General features: G+C 47.9%; 1 protein-coding gene across 9 annotated transcripts in view; it reads left to right on the forward strand.

Moving 5' to 3' along the window:
- The window catches only part of Slc39a11 (solute carrier family 39 member 11), a 389,328-nt gene that overhangs the window by 59,750 nt on the left and 315,937 nt on the right, over positions 1–13,641 (forward strand). For 5 of the 9 annotated variants that reach the window (XM_060386457.1, XM_060386461.1, XM_060386459.1 and 2 more), the window contains exon 1: positions 12,016–12,147. The exons of 2 other annotated variants lie outside the window; for them this stretch is intronic. The gene's annotated coding sequence lies outside the window, so the exon portion shown is untranslated. Of the gene's footprint in view, positions 1–12,008; positions 12,148–13,641 lie in introns of those variants that run through there. 2 more of the 9 variants (XM_060386455.1, XM_060386456.1) reach the window with 1 other exon arrangement.

Consider the following 13,641-nt stretch of genomic DNA (forward strand, 5'->3'; position numbering starts at 1 on the left):
GGTGCGTAAGGTCCAGGCTAGCCTAGCGGCTGGTACGGGAGTCTTTTGGCAGTCTCCAAGCATTTACAGGTAGTAAAACAGCACTCCCCTCCAGTGGGGGCAGATCGGCAAGTGCTCCCGCCTGGGATGGCTTCACGCCTTCTGTTAGATGGCTAAGGAGGAGTGTGCAGATGGATTACCGTGGCTATCCTAACAAATGATCCTGCCCCCGCCCCCTTTAAACAATGCCATTAGAAAGCATCTGATATGACTCAGAATGGCACACGAGTAAAAGGCGAAGGGCCTTTATTGCCTTCTGTGGGTTAAATAATAAAGAGCGGCTGTGGGTGGAGGGGCAGATGGCAAGAGCTCCCAGCAGCTGGAGGCTGCTTGTCTTCATTAGTGTCACCAACAGAAGGCTTCCCCTTAGACATGGGGTAGCCCTTGGTCACCCCGCTGATTCTCTCTGGGAGCCTGCAGGGTTCAACCTGGCCTCGTTTTCAAGACTTTAATGAACTCTTTAGCTGGCAGGAGGACCACAGTCCTGCCAGGACCTCTCCCTTGTGTAGGTTAGTGGTTCCTAACAGGGCGCTCTTTGGTTCCCTGGGAGACTTCCTTGATACATCCAGGTTTCCTCTAAGTAGGCTTTTGTGCACTGGCTTTGCTGTCAGGAATGGTCTGGCATGGGTGTTCCTCTGTGCTGTGTGGTGGGGAAACTGTAGCCAAACAAAGCAGCCTCTGAGATCCAGATATTCCAGGCTGCCCCACCCTTTCTTGAAACCTGGAGACAAGAGAATGGACCAAGGATTTGGTTGGTGACTGCTACAGCCTTTCACAGGGAAGTGTCCTATTTGTGCACAAAATGCTGTCATTCACCCAGGACTGAATTTGGAAGGTTCCTTTTGGTGTAAAGACAAAAGAAATAGTGCATGCATGGAGGGTGAGGGGCAAATTGCATGCAGTGGTTCTGTGCCCTTCACGTATGACTGGGATGTCCTGGGGAGCTGGCTGAAGTTTGGGCCCAGGGTTTTCCCCTCAGAAGCCTGACATTCTGCATCTTCAGAAGATCCCCGTCTATGCTGTATGAGAAGGTCACAGGTTGAGTGGCAAGGCATGAACCTGACCCTTGAGTCCCCATGGTTAGGACTGTGGCTAAGATTAATTGGCCAGATTCTTGCAGTTAATTTCTACCTCCGTGCCTCTGAGGTTTCGTTTGGTTTCTGGGACTGAGTCTCCTTGTGTAGCCCAGGCTGGCTTAGACCTGGTGGGTGATCCTCCTACCCCAACCTCCTGAGTACTGGAGTTATGGTAAGCATCACATTGGCGTTTCCATCAACAATGCCCAACTTGGGCTGGGCATGTGAGCCACCCCAGAACAATGGTAGAACATTTCCCAGCATACACAAAGCCCCAGTTACATCCCTAGCACCACCAAACCCAAACAGAGCAAGAAGGGAAACAGTAAGGATTCCTCTGTTTCTGCCTACTCAGAGCCTTCACATCCTCTGAGGGTCCAGTCTCATCATCCAGTGTTCTGCTACATCCCTTACTGACCTCTGCCCAAGGATGTGTGGCCCTTATTGGGCATGGCATGGGGTTCTAGCCAACACAGCTTGGACAGCAAGGTCTCCAAGGAGGAGATGCTCACCAAAAGAAAAGAATAATTAGCACTTGAAGGGGCAGGATCTCTTCATCATGAGCCCCCCATGCCCCCTGCCAGCCCAGTCACCTGAAGCCCCACCAGCCTCCTGAAACAGCAGCTGTGCTCACTTCTTTGATTAATTCCTGTCCTAGAAGCAGTTGTGAGGTATTCGCCCAGAGTCCGGCTGGGCAGTGTGCATTGTAAATATTCATTTATTTGACAAGTGCTTATTAAATGCCTCCCCTGCTCACCAGAGAGAAAAGATGCACCCTCATTGTAATCCCCTTCAGGGCTGAGCAGGCTAATTGGTATACACATCAGGGATCGGGAGCTACTTAGCTAGTTAACTATTTGGAGCGATGCTTTTCTGTGATCGCTCTTCTTGTTTCTCAAACCAGTGTCTGTGGGTTTCATTTATTCCTTATGCCCTGCAGCAGTGATTTCCAACCTGCAATGTCTCAGGTTGAAAGAACTGCCTCGTACCGCCATCTATCAATTATTAATATTTCCAAAAGCCGAGCAAGGCAGAGGTGAATTAAAATCCAATTTCCTTGCTCTGGGTTCTAGCAGCACACCCTCAGTTTGCTAACTTCATTGGTCATATTGGTCCCAAGTACTGATTGGTAGTGGCATCTGTGAGCTTTATGATACGTTAAAAAACTAGGAGAAATAATTAGTTCTTAGCTAACATATTTTGCTTGACAAATCTGTTTCAAACCAATTTTTAAAAGAGATTTATTTTTATTTTATGTGTTTGCATGTTTTGTCTGCATTCATGTATGTGCACCTCATGATGCCTGGTGCCTTGGAGCTCATAAAAGGAGATTGGATCCCCTGGAACTGGAGTTACAGATGTTGGGTGGCGAGCCACCATGTGTGTGTTGGGAACTGACCTGTACCCTTTGCAAGAGCAGCCAGTGCTCTTAGCTGCTGAGCCATCACTCCAGACCCTTTCAAACCATTTTGTGGTTGTTGGTGATAGAGATGAGTTAGTCTTACAGTCAGAAGAGAGCTGCTCACTGATTCTTAAAATTAACACAAAGTAAGTTTTTGGTAAAGAAGGCATGTCTATGTAAAGAGGATTCTGAAGGAACTCAGCATAGTCCTCTCAGCCCCAGACTCAGCCACATCAGGACACATTTTCTAAAGCCTAACTATTGAGTGAGCCCTGGAGGCAACTTGGTTTGAATCCAAAGCCTGTGTGTTATAATTTTCTGGATTGAAGGAAGAGAAAGGGAATCTGCTGTGTAGATAACCTGCCTTGACCTCATGGTTTTCTGGGAACACATAGGGAGTCTGAGATATTCAGAGAAATGTTCAGCCTCTGGTGTATGGAGGGCTCTGCAGGGCTGGAGGCTTATAACCCGTGCCAAGGCCTCACCAGCTGTTGTCTGTGGAGCATGTAGAGAGTAAAGAACTCACTCAGTTATGGATGCTGGCCCGGTGGTGACAGGCAGCCCTGGGGCCTAAGGGAGTGGGAGGGAGTGTGCAATGGAGGAGAGAGCCTTTCTTAGGACCCTGACTCTGGTCACACTTCTCCATTCTGTAGCTGCCCTATGTGAGGAAGAAATTTCTTGGGAAATGATGGATTAAAACAAGTGTGGCAAATCTAATGGGAACTCAGTGTTCCAAATTGGTAGAGATGTGTGCCCAAGAGGCTTTGGGCAGTAAGACTAAGAATCTTGTGTTGGTTATTAGGGGTCTTGGTTACTTGGCTAGGTTTACTAAGTAAGCACAAAAGGCTTTGATGCTGCATTTTTATAGCTTAATAAAAATTTCCCGAGTTGGGAAAGGAACCTAAGAAAGGCAGAAGGACTCTCTTATCCTCACCATGACCCTATGTCCTAGCTAGCGCTGTAAAACTAAGGTCCCCTCTGGCCTCTGTTACATGCATATTATTTTCTTATTGTGATGACATTATTGCTGGTCACATGCCCTGGAGAGACGGTGATGGCAGAAAGCTACCCTTCTCCTAGCTAGGCAATGCCTAGCCTCTCTCTGGCATCAGCTATACTGTATAGGATGAGTTTTGTTGGAAGAAGAGCATCTTGAAATCCTTGCTCTGACTTCAACCCAGGGGCCTTTTAACATCTCTCTAGACCACCTCCTCCCCCAAGACTTGTTTTTTCAAGAGAAAAATGTTTTTTTTTTGGTACCGAACATATTAAAAAGTTCCTACATTCCAAATAAAGTAATTTTACACCCCCACCCCCACTTCAGTCAGAAAGATGTTTTTAAAACTTTGCTTTGGACCTGCTTAGCTTTAAGCTTTACTTAATTTATGATTGGCTATGATTTCTTGGCTTGTGTTGTGCATACTTAAGATTTCCCTGAAAGTGAGAAAGTTAATCCTCAGATTAATTTTTGAGTGAGATTAAATTTTTATGAATATCAAAGTCAATAATTAAGGGTTAATAAGCATTTAGCTAAACGTTCATTAATTTAGGTCTCTGAAGATGGTTTTTTTTTTTTGAGTCAACGTATCTATTTTTTCCATTTCTCAATCATTTTTTAGGCCCCCATAGAGCTTGCTGCATCCAGATTCTGTTCTGGTCTACTCGTTTCTCAGTTCTGAGGTTTCTCTTTTTTTTTGCTTGTCGTTTAATCTCCACTCTGAATTGGGCATGTTCTCTGCGCAGTATCCCAGGCTCCAGCTTGTAATGTTCAGACTCTATTCCAAGAACTTTGGGGCTGCATCTTGCTTCCTTATCCCGGCTTTCCCGCTCTCTAGAGCAGCAGTTCTCAACCTGGGGGTCGCGACCCCCACACCAACCCTCTATCTCCAAAAGTACTTACATTATGATTCATAACAGTAGCAAAATTACAGTTATGAAGTAGCAATGAAATAATTTTAGAGTTAGAGGTGTCACCACAACACAAGGAACTGCTTTAAAGGGTTGTAGCTTTAGGAAGGTTGAGAACCACTGCTCTAGGGCCTTCTGGTTCTAAACCTTTTTGGGACAGTTTGACTGAGCGCGTAGCCTGTGCAGTCATTCAGAAGACCCAAGCTCAGCTTCACACTCAGTTTTCATTGCCTTGAGGTCCTTAATCATCTTCATCTCATGACCATGGGAACTACGTGTTGTTCTGTCAGTCTGTCTGTCTGTCAGTCTGTCTGTCTCTTTCGCCCGCCCCGTTGTGTGTGATGTTTACAAGTGTGTGCATGTGTGTGTGTGTGTGAGCACCTGTGTGGGCACAGTGTGCAGGTGGGAGTCAGAGGGTAGCCTCTACCTCGTTTGATACGGGATTTCATCACTGTTGCACATGCCAGGTCCACTCCCCAGTGAGCTCCCCAGGATTCTCATGTCCTCACCTCCCAGCTCACTGTAAGAGCACTCTGGTCACAGACTCCTGCCAATCTGGCCTCTGGAGGTACAAATTCCAGTTCTCATGTTTGAGGGCAAATGTTTTAACCACTGAGCCATCTTCCCAACCCTCTGCTACATTTAATAGTACCTCTCCTCTCCATTAAAAAAGAAAACAAACAGACAACCAAACCAAACCAAACCAAACCAAACCAAACCAAACCAAACCAAACCAAACCAAACCAAACCAAACCAAACCAGGGTCTCACCATGAATCCCTGGTTTGCCTGGAACTCACTATGTAGACCAGGCTGGTCTTGAACTCATAGACATCAGCCTGGCTCTGTTTCCCAAGTGCTGGGATAAAATATATATGGCACTGTGCCAGCCTCTTCACTCTGTTTTTTTTTTTTTTGTTTTTTTTTTTTTTTTTTTTTTTTTTGACCAAGGAACTTCCCACTTTCATCTCCTACCAGGCCTACAAAGTTATGTACTTAATGCTTCTCGATAATGACAGTGGATGGGATTCAGCGTGGACCCTGGTGGTTCACTGTGGATGAGATTAGCTGCTCCCAGGCGAAAGGAGGTGTATGAATTTCTTCTTGCTGCTGGAACAGTCTGAAAACTTGATGGTTTAAAGACATACCGATTTGGGCTTTGGTTGTTACTTAGCAGGAGATGGCTTGCATAGCATTTGCAAGGCTCTGGGTTTGAGCACTGTGGTTAGCTTGTGGTCCTAGGGGTCACAAGTCCTGAAGTTAAGGTATGTGAAAAGCTGGATTCCTTCTGGATGCTCGAGGGAGGTCTAATGCCACGCCTTTCCCAGCTTCAGGTGCTTGCCCACCAATCTTGGCTTCTGACTGCACTTCTCTGATCTCAGTGTCCAAGGTCTCATCTGCCTCCGTTCTCACCCTATCATCTCCCTCTTTCCCCTCAGCAGGACCACTGGAACGTCATAGACCCACCATGTGATCCAGGACCATTTCTTGATCTTAAGACCCTTCACCCAACCACACCAGCAAAGAAAGATCCTTTTACTGTGTAAGGAGGATGTAATAGTCTTACACCTCTGAATGTATCTGTGAGGGTGTTTCCAGAAAGAGGGGAGACCCACCTTACTTATGGACAGTGCCCATCCACAGGCTGGGGTCCTGGACTGAATAAAGGAAGTGAGCTGAGCAGGCCTTTCTCTCTCTCTGCTTCCTGGTTGTGGATGCAGTGTACCAGCTTCTTGTCATGTCTTCTTGAACCGTGAGCCAGAATAAACCCTTTCTTCCTGAAGCTTTTTTTTTTTATCAGCTATTTTGTCACCATGGTGAGAAGAGCAATTGATACAGGTGACATGGTTAAACAGTGCATGGATTAGGGCACAGGTGGGTATCTCTGGGCTGTTAGGTTCGTGACTGCCTGTCAGGAGAAACTGTTGGATATCTGGCATGAATCTCTAAACATTCATCTATGGCATATCCAGGCTTTGTGGCTTCCCAGGCTCTATAATTCAGAGGATCTTTTCAGATTGAAAAAAGTGGTGGCATAGTCCAGGAATCTCTGCATGGAAAAGGCAGAGGCTGAAGGATCAGGGAATTCACAGCCAGCCTGGGATACACTTGGAGTCCCTGTTTCAAAACAAAACAGCAGCAAAAAAGAACAAGTAGAAATTTTGTCACAAAAACAAATACCATTTCAGAATAAGAAGAAACCACACATTTCCAGAGCTTTGGCCTAGGCTTTGGTCCTAAGAGCTCTCTGGTCAGTTCTCAGCATTGTCTACGTGGATCTGCTGCCTGGAAGACCATTTCCTCCCATGCACCTGCTGCCATGGCCCTAGGTGTGGATTGCAGGGTCTGTTGCTCTCTTAGCCTCGGGAAAGAGAGCATGTTCTGCTGGTTTGTCTTACGTAGCTGGAGACATCCACGACATCCGTCAGGGGAGGACGCGGACGTCTTGTGAGGAGTGAGGAAAATCATCCTTGAGAAACACAAGGCTTCAGTATCAGCCCTGGTTCATGCGGTGCAGCCAACACAGGACGAGACGAGGTACATGAGCAGCACTGTGAAGCCATGGTCTGAGCCAGTGTCACAATGTGCACCCAGCACCCCTCCCCCCAAATCCTATCCCATCATAGATATGCAGTGAGCATTTACTGAGTGACTGGACAAGCAGGTCACTCAGGCAAGTGACAATGGGGTAGGCTGGGCACTGAACTTAAGTGTCGATCCAGAGCTGTTATGTTAGTAAGCTTGTTAACGTGGTCTCTGTGAACTTACTAGCTGGGAGATGCTGGAAGGAGCAGCTTTTGTTTTGGGTATTAAGACGTCTTATTCTGTACCTCAGGCTGGCCTGAAACTCATGGTGCTCCTGCTTCGATTCCGAGTGGCTGGGAAAACCGTGCCTGGTACGGAGGAGCTATTTAAAGCAACAGCAGTAGAAAATGGGGAAATTGATTTCTGCTAATTATTGTCTCAGATTGTATCACCTGAGGGTTGATTCCATATTCAATTGGTGGTGGTTTTTACTTAGTAATTGGTATCTTATTAAGCTGGCAGTCGAGCAAGCCGGGTCTGAATTTTAAACACCTTATTCGGGGCTAGAAACTTCTGTCTCTGCAGCAGATTTCCATAAGTCAGCAGGATTGCATGCTTAAGCCTCTCCAGAGCATTTGTATTATCGGCTCAGAATCAAATGTTAGACAAAGGTGAGAAGGGGCCAGATTGCTGACTCAGTTTCTCCCTTGAGCCCAGGAGAACAGCTCTTGTCTGCAGCAGGCTCAGAGAAGTGGTGCCCAGTTCCTGTGGACTTCTCTGCTTAGGCTAGAGGCTAGCTAGAATGTTCTCTTCATGGTTTACTTGTGTATATCAAGGAACCAACCTGAAGGCAAATAGGCAGAATCTGTCCCAACCATGGAGGAGACACTGTGCCCTGGTTAATCTTAACTGTCAACTTGACACAGCCTAGAGTCAATCTAAGAGAAGAATCCTTAAATTGAGGAGGTGCTTAAGTCAGGTTGGCTCATGGCTGTGTCTGTGAGGGGATTGTCTTAAAGCAGAAAGGCTCAATCCACTGTGGGCAGCACCATTCCCTAGGCAGGTGGTCCTGGGCTGATGTAAGAAAGTTAGCTGAGCATGACCCTGCAAGCAAGCCAGTGAGTGAGAAGAGCAAAATTATTCTAGGCTGAGAACCTTTGTGTGATACTAAGGTAGGTGCAGTAGCATTCCTGGAACAATTTGATCCAGGATGCACATATCATTTTTCTGATAACTCTTAAGTAAGTCTTTGTAAAGTGTAGCCAAGACATAATGCTCTTGTCCCTATCTGATTTACTCATTCAGTGAATAGGGCCCACCTGCTTTGCAGTGAGTCCTGGAGAAACAGGTGGAAACGGCAGGCATGAGCTTGCATTTAGGGAGAACACAAAAGACAAGAAAGATCTTTGTTGGGTCAGAAATTCAAGGAATGTCCCTTTGAAGGATAATATTTGAGGTGAGACCCAAGTGACAGGAGGGTCCAGCTAGGTGAGTCGTGAAGCTAGGTGCTTCAGGCGGAGGCAGGAGCAGGTGCAAAGGCCATGAGGCAGGAGAAAGGTCCATCGAGTCAGAGGTTGTTGGTCAGTCTGGCTAAGAGCTGGGGCCAGATTCCAGGGGCTAAGGTGGGGAGTTAGTTTTCCTCCAAGGGCAGTGAGAAGTCCTGGTGTGTGTGTGTGGGGGGGGGCGGGATCGTGTTGTAGGCCACACCTCCTGATAGTGTCACTCCCTATAGCCAAGCATTCAAACACATGAATCTTACCTATTAGGGCCACACCTACTCAAACCACCACAGAAGGGTAGAGCTTAGTAGGCTATTAAAGCTTGAAACCCATGCCCAGTGACCTATTTCCTCCAGCAAGGCTCCACCCCCTAAAGGTTTCACAACACAACCTTCCCCTGCTGCAGTAATAGCTGGGATCAAGGGTTCAAACAACCTTCCCATGCTGTACTAATAGGTGGGTTCAAGTGTTCAAACACAGGGCCGAAACCCTGGGTCCTTCTGCTGAAGCTATCAGAGGAGTTAGCTTCTCTGGAGGTGTGGCCTTGTTGGAGAAAGTATGTCAGTGTGGGGGCAGGGCTTTGATGCTCAAGCTCTGCCCTGTGTGTGGAAAAGAAGTCTCCTTTAGCTGCCTGGGGATCTAGATACCAAACTCAAGGCTCCTCTAGCGCCATATCTGCCTGCATGCTGCCATGCTTCCCACCATGATGGTAACGGACTAAACCTCTGAGCTTAAGGGACACAGGTCCTGGGTCAGTTTGTCAAACAGACACAAACAGACATATCTGGAAAGAAGAGATCTCAGTTGAAGAATTGCCTCCATCAGATTGGCCTATGGGTGTATCTGTGGGGCATTTTCCTGATTGCTGACAATGTGGGTGGGCCCAGCCCGCTGTGGGCAGTAAGTACCATCCCTGGGCAGGTGGTTCTGGGCTGCGTAAGGAAGTTACCAGAGCAAGCCGAGGAAGCAGGCCAAGGTGTAGTATTTCTGTGTGGTCTCTGCTTCAGTCCCTGCCTTGACTCCCCTTTGGCTATGAACCGCAACCTGTAACCCTACCTTCTCAAGTTGTTTATGGACAGCGTTTTACCACAGCAACAGAAAGCAAGCTGGAACAAGTTTTTAGAAGCTACATGACATCCTGTGGTCCCTGGGAGTATGGGCACCTGTTTTCTATCCAGCATCAGAGCAGAGATTGCATTTAACTCAAGCTTTGAGGGGTGCAGGGCCTTCAATTGGAGACCACAGAGACAGGGTGGTGGCCTTGAGTAGCCATGGTTAAAGGGATGTTCAGGGAGGGGAGACTTCCCATGCTTTATTCAGCTTAACCAGGGGCCTGGAACATGGTTGGCAGGGTGTATGTCTCTTCCGCCAGAAGGTCAGGAGGGGTGTGCTAAAAGCAGCAGAAAGAAGGGACCAGGTAGGAGAGATGCTTTGTAGACTGATTAAAAAACAAAACAAAACCCCAACCAACCAACCAACCAACCAACCAACCAACCAACCAACCAATCAGAAAAACCTGGTTAACTTTCTATTCTGAAAATGGTAAATGCATATGAAAGCAGAAAAAAATCGTGAGCCTCTGTGCTGCCGTTCTCCAACTTTGTCAGGGAGGAATTCTTGATTGTACTGTTTGGTTTAATCTCTACTCCATTCACTTCAGCTTCCCAGAGAATTTTGTGGTGAATCCAAGGCATTGGGCTGTTTAATGGCAAGCTCAGTGGGGGAGTGTTGTGACCTTTTTTGGGTGGAACTGATGGCCTTGTCCCCTGGGCCTTGTTTTGTGCTGTTCATATAATAAGCTGTTGCTGGGGTTGTCTTTTTTTTTTTTTCTTCTTCCTGTTTTTATTTGTTTTTGAGACAGGATCTTGTTGTATAGCTCAGGCTGGCTTTTAACCATCCCCCTACTTTTCAGTTTCCCAAGTTCTAGGTCACAGGCATGTGGCACCTTACCTGGCTGACTGTCACTGGCCTGGAAGTAGTGGGGGCATAAGACCACCTGTCCAGGTCACCTCCTCCTGATACAGCACAGAGCCCATGGGAGTGACCATTGGCTGACTCTTGCTGGACTATGTAGATGAAACTTGAAGCGATAGACCTCGTCTCCTAAAGAACCCACTAATAGATTCGCTTAAGTCACACAATTTAACTAAGGAGCATAGCCTCCAAAATACACCCAAAATAAGTAGCGTGTGAATAGGCCCGTTAGATAAGAGTGAAATTTAGGATGCAAGGGTGTAAGTGTTTAGTCCAGGGACAAAGGAGACAGCTTTGACTTACAACCAGCCATTAGGTTTTATTTTTATTTTTAACTTTGTTTTTGTTTTTTGTTTTTCTTCCCATACCAAAGCCATAACTAACAGGCAGCTGGGACAGGAGGTGGGTTCAGAGCAGGGTCACCATCATGAAATCCAGGTCTGCCATTAAATCCTGGAAAACCATGATTCTGCCAGGTGGACAAGATGACCCTGGTAACAGCTATTTGGACAAGAGCGATACCGGTGTACTTAAAACAATCCTGGCAGTATGTAATACCTTTGCTGTGTAAATCTCCCGGCTGCCTAGGTGGCCAGACTTGCAGTCTCTTGTCTCTTTTTAAATCGTTCAAAGGGTTACCTGGGTCCAGGATCCGAAAGAGATTTAAGGATGACAGTGTATGTAAAATGCAAAAGCTTAAGGTGTGTATAAGCTAAGGAAATCTTCTAGGAGCTGATTGGGTATTGTCTGAGAGCTGGCCCAGAATTCTCCCTTCATCTCTAGGTGTGCGGAATGATTTTCACAATGAAGGCATGTCATTTCTATAACAGGGTAACCGAAACCTATCCTTACTGTCTTCTTTGATCTGTGGTCACTCCATCTGCAGGCTGGTTTTCTGTCCTGATTCCTCTTCGCTTGGGCTGCCAAATACAATACAGATCACTCATTTAACCTCACGTTTCAGAAAACCATCATGACATTAGTGTAGGTATGCCCCTCACACTGCACGAGACATACTTATACTAAGAAATTATTTGTTTTCCTGACATTCTAATGAAACCGGGAAACTGGCCTTCATTTTGTTACAGTTGAATCGGTATTTTCACAGAAGCTCCGGAGTGCCAAGTCCTTGACCTTGGGCAGTGTTTCCTAGAGTGCGGTCCTCAGTGGGGCCCCTGGTTCAAAGGGAAAAATCTCAGGCTCAAGTAGAATGCAGAGCCCGTGTTGGGCATCCTCCTAATGGCAGCCATTGACCTTAAGGATAAAGCCGCTATTGACCTTCGGAATGCTGCCTTATGACCTTCCATCACTCTGGCTTAGTAGTTCAGTTAGGGCTTAGGACAAATGACAAAAGATGTAGACAACATTAAGCACGTCAGAACTGCACCGAAGTGCCCCTTCTTTGGGTGTCTGTAGCTTCCCCGGGCTTCCTGGGTTGTGTACACGTGATCTGCCCTGCCCCTGCCCTTGGCCTTGGGCTCTGTGCTTCGCGGCCTTAGGATGCTGCTCTCGCCCGCCCGCACCTGTTCCTGTGCGCACAGAAGGCTGTGAAACAGAGACTTTATTCTCCAGGCAGGATTTGCCAGTTACGGAGGGGCGGGGCCTGGTGGTGGAGGGCCACGTGTGCTGGAGAGAAGCAGGAAGTGACTGCAGGAGTGGAGCCTGGCGAGCGAGTGTCTTCTGGGGCTGATGGAAGTGGAGAGGGGGCTGGAGAGGGAACCCTAGTGAGTCGCCTTTTCTCTCCTTCAGGCCCGGGATCCCGGGCAGTCACAAGAGTGTGCAGGTGCCCGGAGCTTGCGAAGGGATGCTCTAGGGAGGCCAGGTCCTGATGGAGCAGCAGGGGGCTGTGACAGGTGGTGGGTGGGTGGGAGGTGTTCGGGCCCCCTCTGCTCCGCCCTAGGATGAGCCAGAGGCAGTGATCCGAGGCTCCGGAGTGCACAACCGAGGGCCTCTTCATTCATTGTTCCGTGGTGGTGTGTAGGGGACAAGGGATCGCTGGGATCCAATGGCAGCAGTTCCGAGGCCCCTGCTACTCCCACCTGCATCAGGTCTGGGGGAGGCCCGAGAGCCCAGTGCCGGCAGGATAGCTGCTAGAGAACTTTTTCACATTCATTCTGTCAGCCCGGATCCCGAATCCGTCTCCTGGGCGTCTCTGGTAGAGTCTGGCCTGTGCGTTCTGTGCCAGCTCACTTAAGCCCAGGCAGTTCCTCACTTTAACTAAATCAGCATCTTGAAGTGCGGAGGCAACAAATTCAAGAGAGGAGGGAAAGAAGGACATTTACTGCCTCTATAGGAGCTGGCTGCCCTGTGCTGCTGGAGTGAAAATGCACAGAAGCGCAGCCTGATGTTGGCTTCTTTGAAGTTAGGACAGGCGGGGAATGGGCCCCTCTCCTGGTCACTGGTCCAGTTTATGATGTTAATATGCAGCTCTTGGAGTCTGAAGCAGACTTCCTGGCATGATTTGGCTGGCATGTCCTGTTCCTAAGAGCTTATTGGTCTGTTTGGTACTTGAAACAGCATGTACCAGTCTCCTATGGAGAAGGACTCGCTAAGCCGTTGGCTGTATAGAAGCTGGTCTGGCTTTCTGTAGTTAGCTGTGTGTCAGAATTCCCCCCTGGAGTTCAATAAGCCGCAGATTTGGGATCTGGCAAGTGTGTGGTGTCTCACCTGAGACTCTGCTCTTTTAAGTAGCTCCAAAGGCTGGAGGTAGAAGTCACTTGGTGGAGTGCTTGCCTGCTGTGCACAAAGCTCAACTAGGCATAGTAGCACACTCCTTAATTGCATCGTTTGGGAAGTGGAAGGTGGGAGGATCAGGAGTTCAAAGTCATCCTCTGCTACACAGTAAGTTCTGAGCTATCTTAAAAAAAATATCTAAGTAGCTCCTGAGGGAGACCAGAACTCCTGGCCCCCCCCCCCCCACCCTTTGAGTAGCCAGTTTTCAAACAGCGAACGGAAGAAACTTCTCCCGGGGGTGCTGGGCTCTTATGTGATAACTGCTATTGCTGGCGGATGGATGGGATATGGTTCTGTCTTCCCCAGCATTCCTCCTCGTCTCAGGTGCTCAGTGATGAAATGGGCTTAGAATGTCCTATCCCACCAGCCGCCGTGAACACCCAGGACTCCACGACTCCCTTCTGTTTGAATTTTGGTGGCTGGCAAATGAAGGTCGTTTCTTTTTATCCGTACCTGTCAAAAGACACAGCGAGGCCCTTGGGGTG

The sequence above is a fragment of the Meriones unguiculatus genome, chromosome 7, assembly GCF_030254825.1.
Source record: "Meriones unguiculatus strain TT.TT164.6M chromosome 7, Bangor_MerUng_6.1, whole genome shotgun sequence".
In the NCBI taxonomy this organism is placed as follows: Eukaryota; Metazoa; Chordata; class Mammalia; order Rodentia; family Muridae; genus Meriones; species Meriones unguiculatus.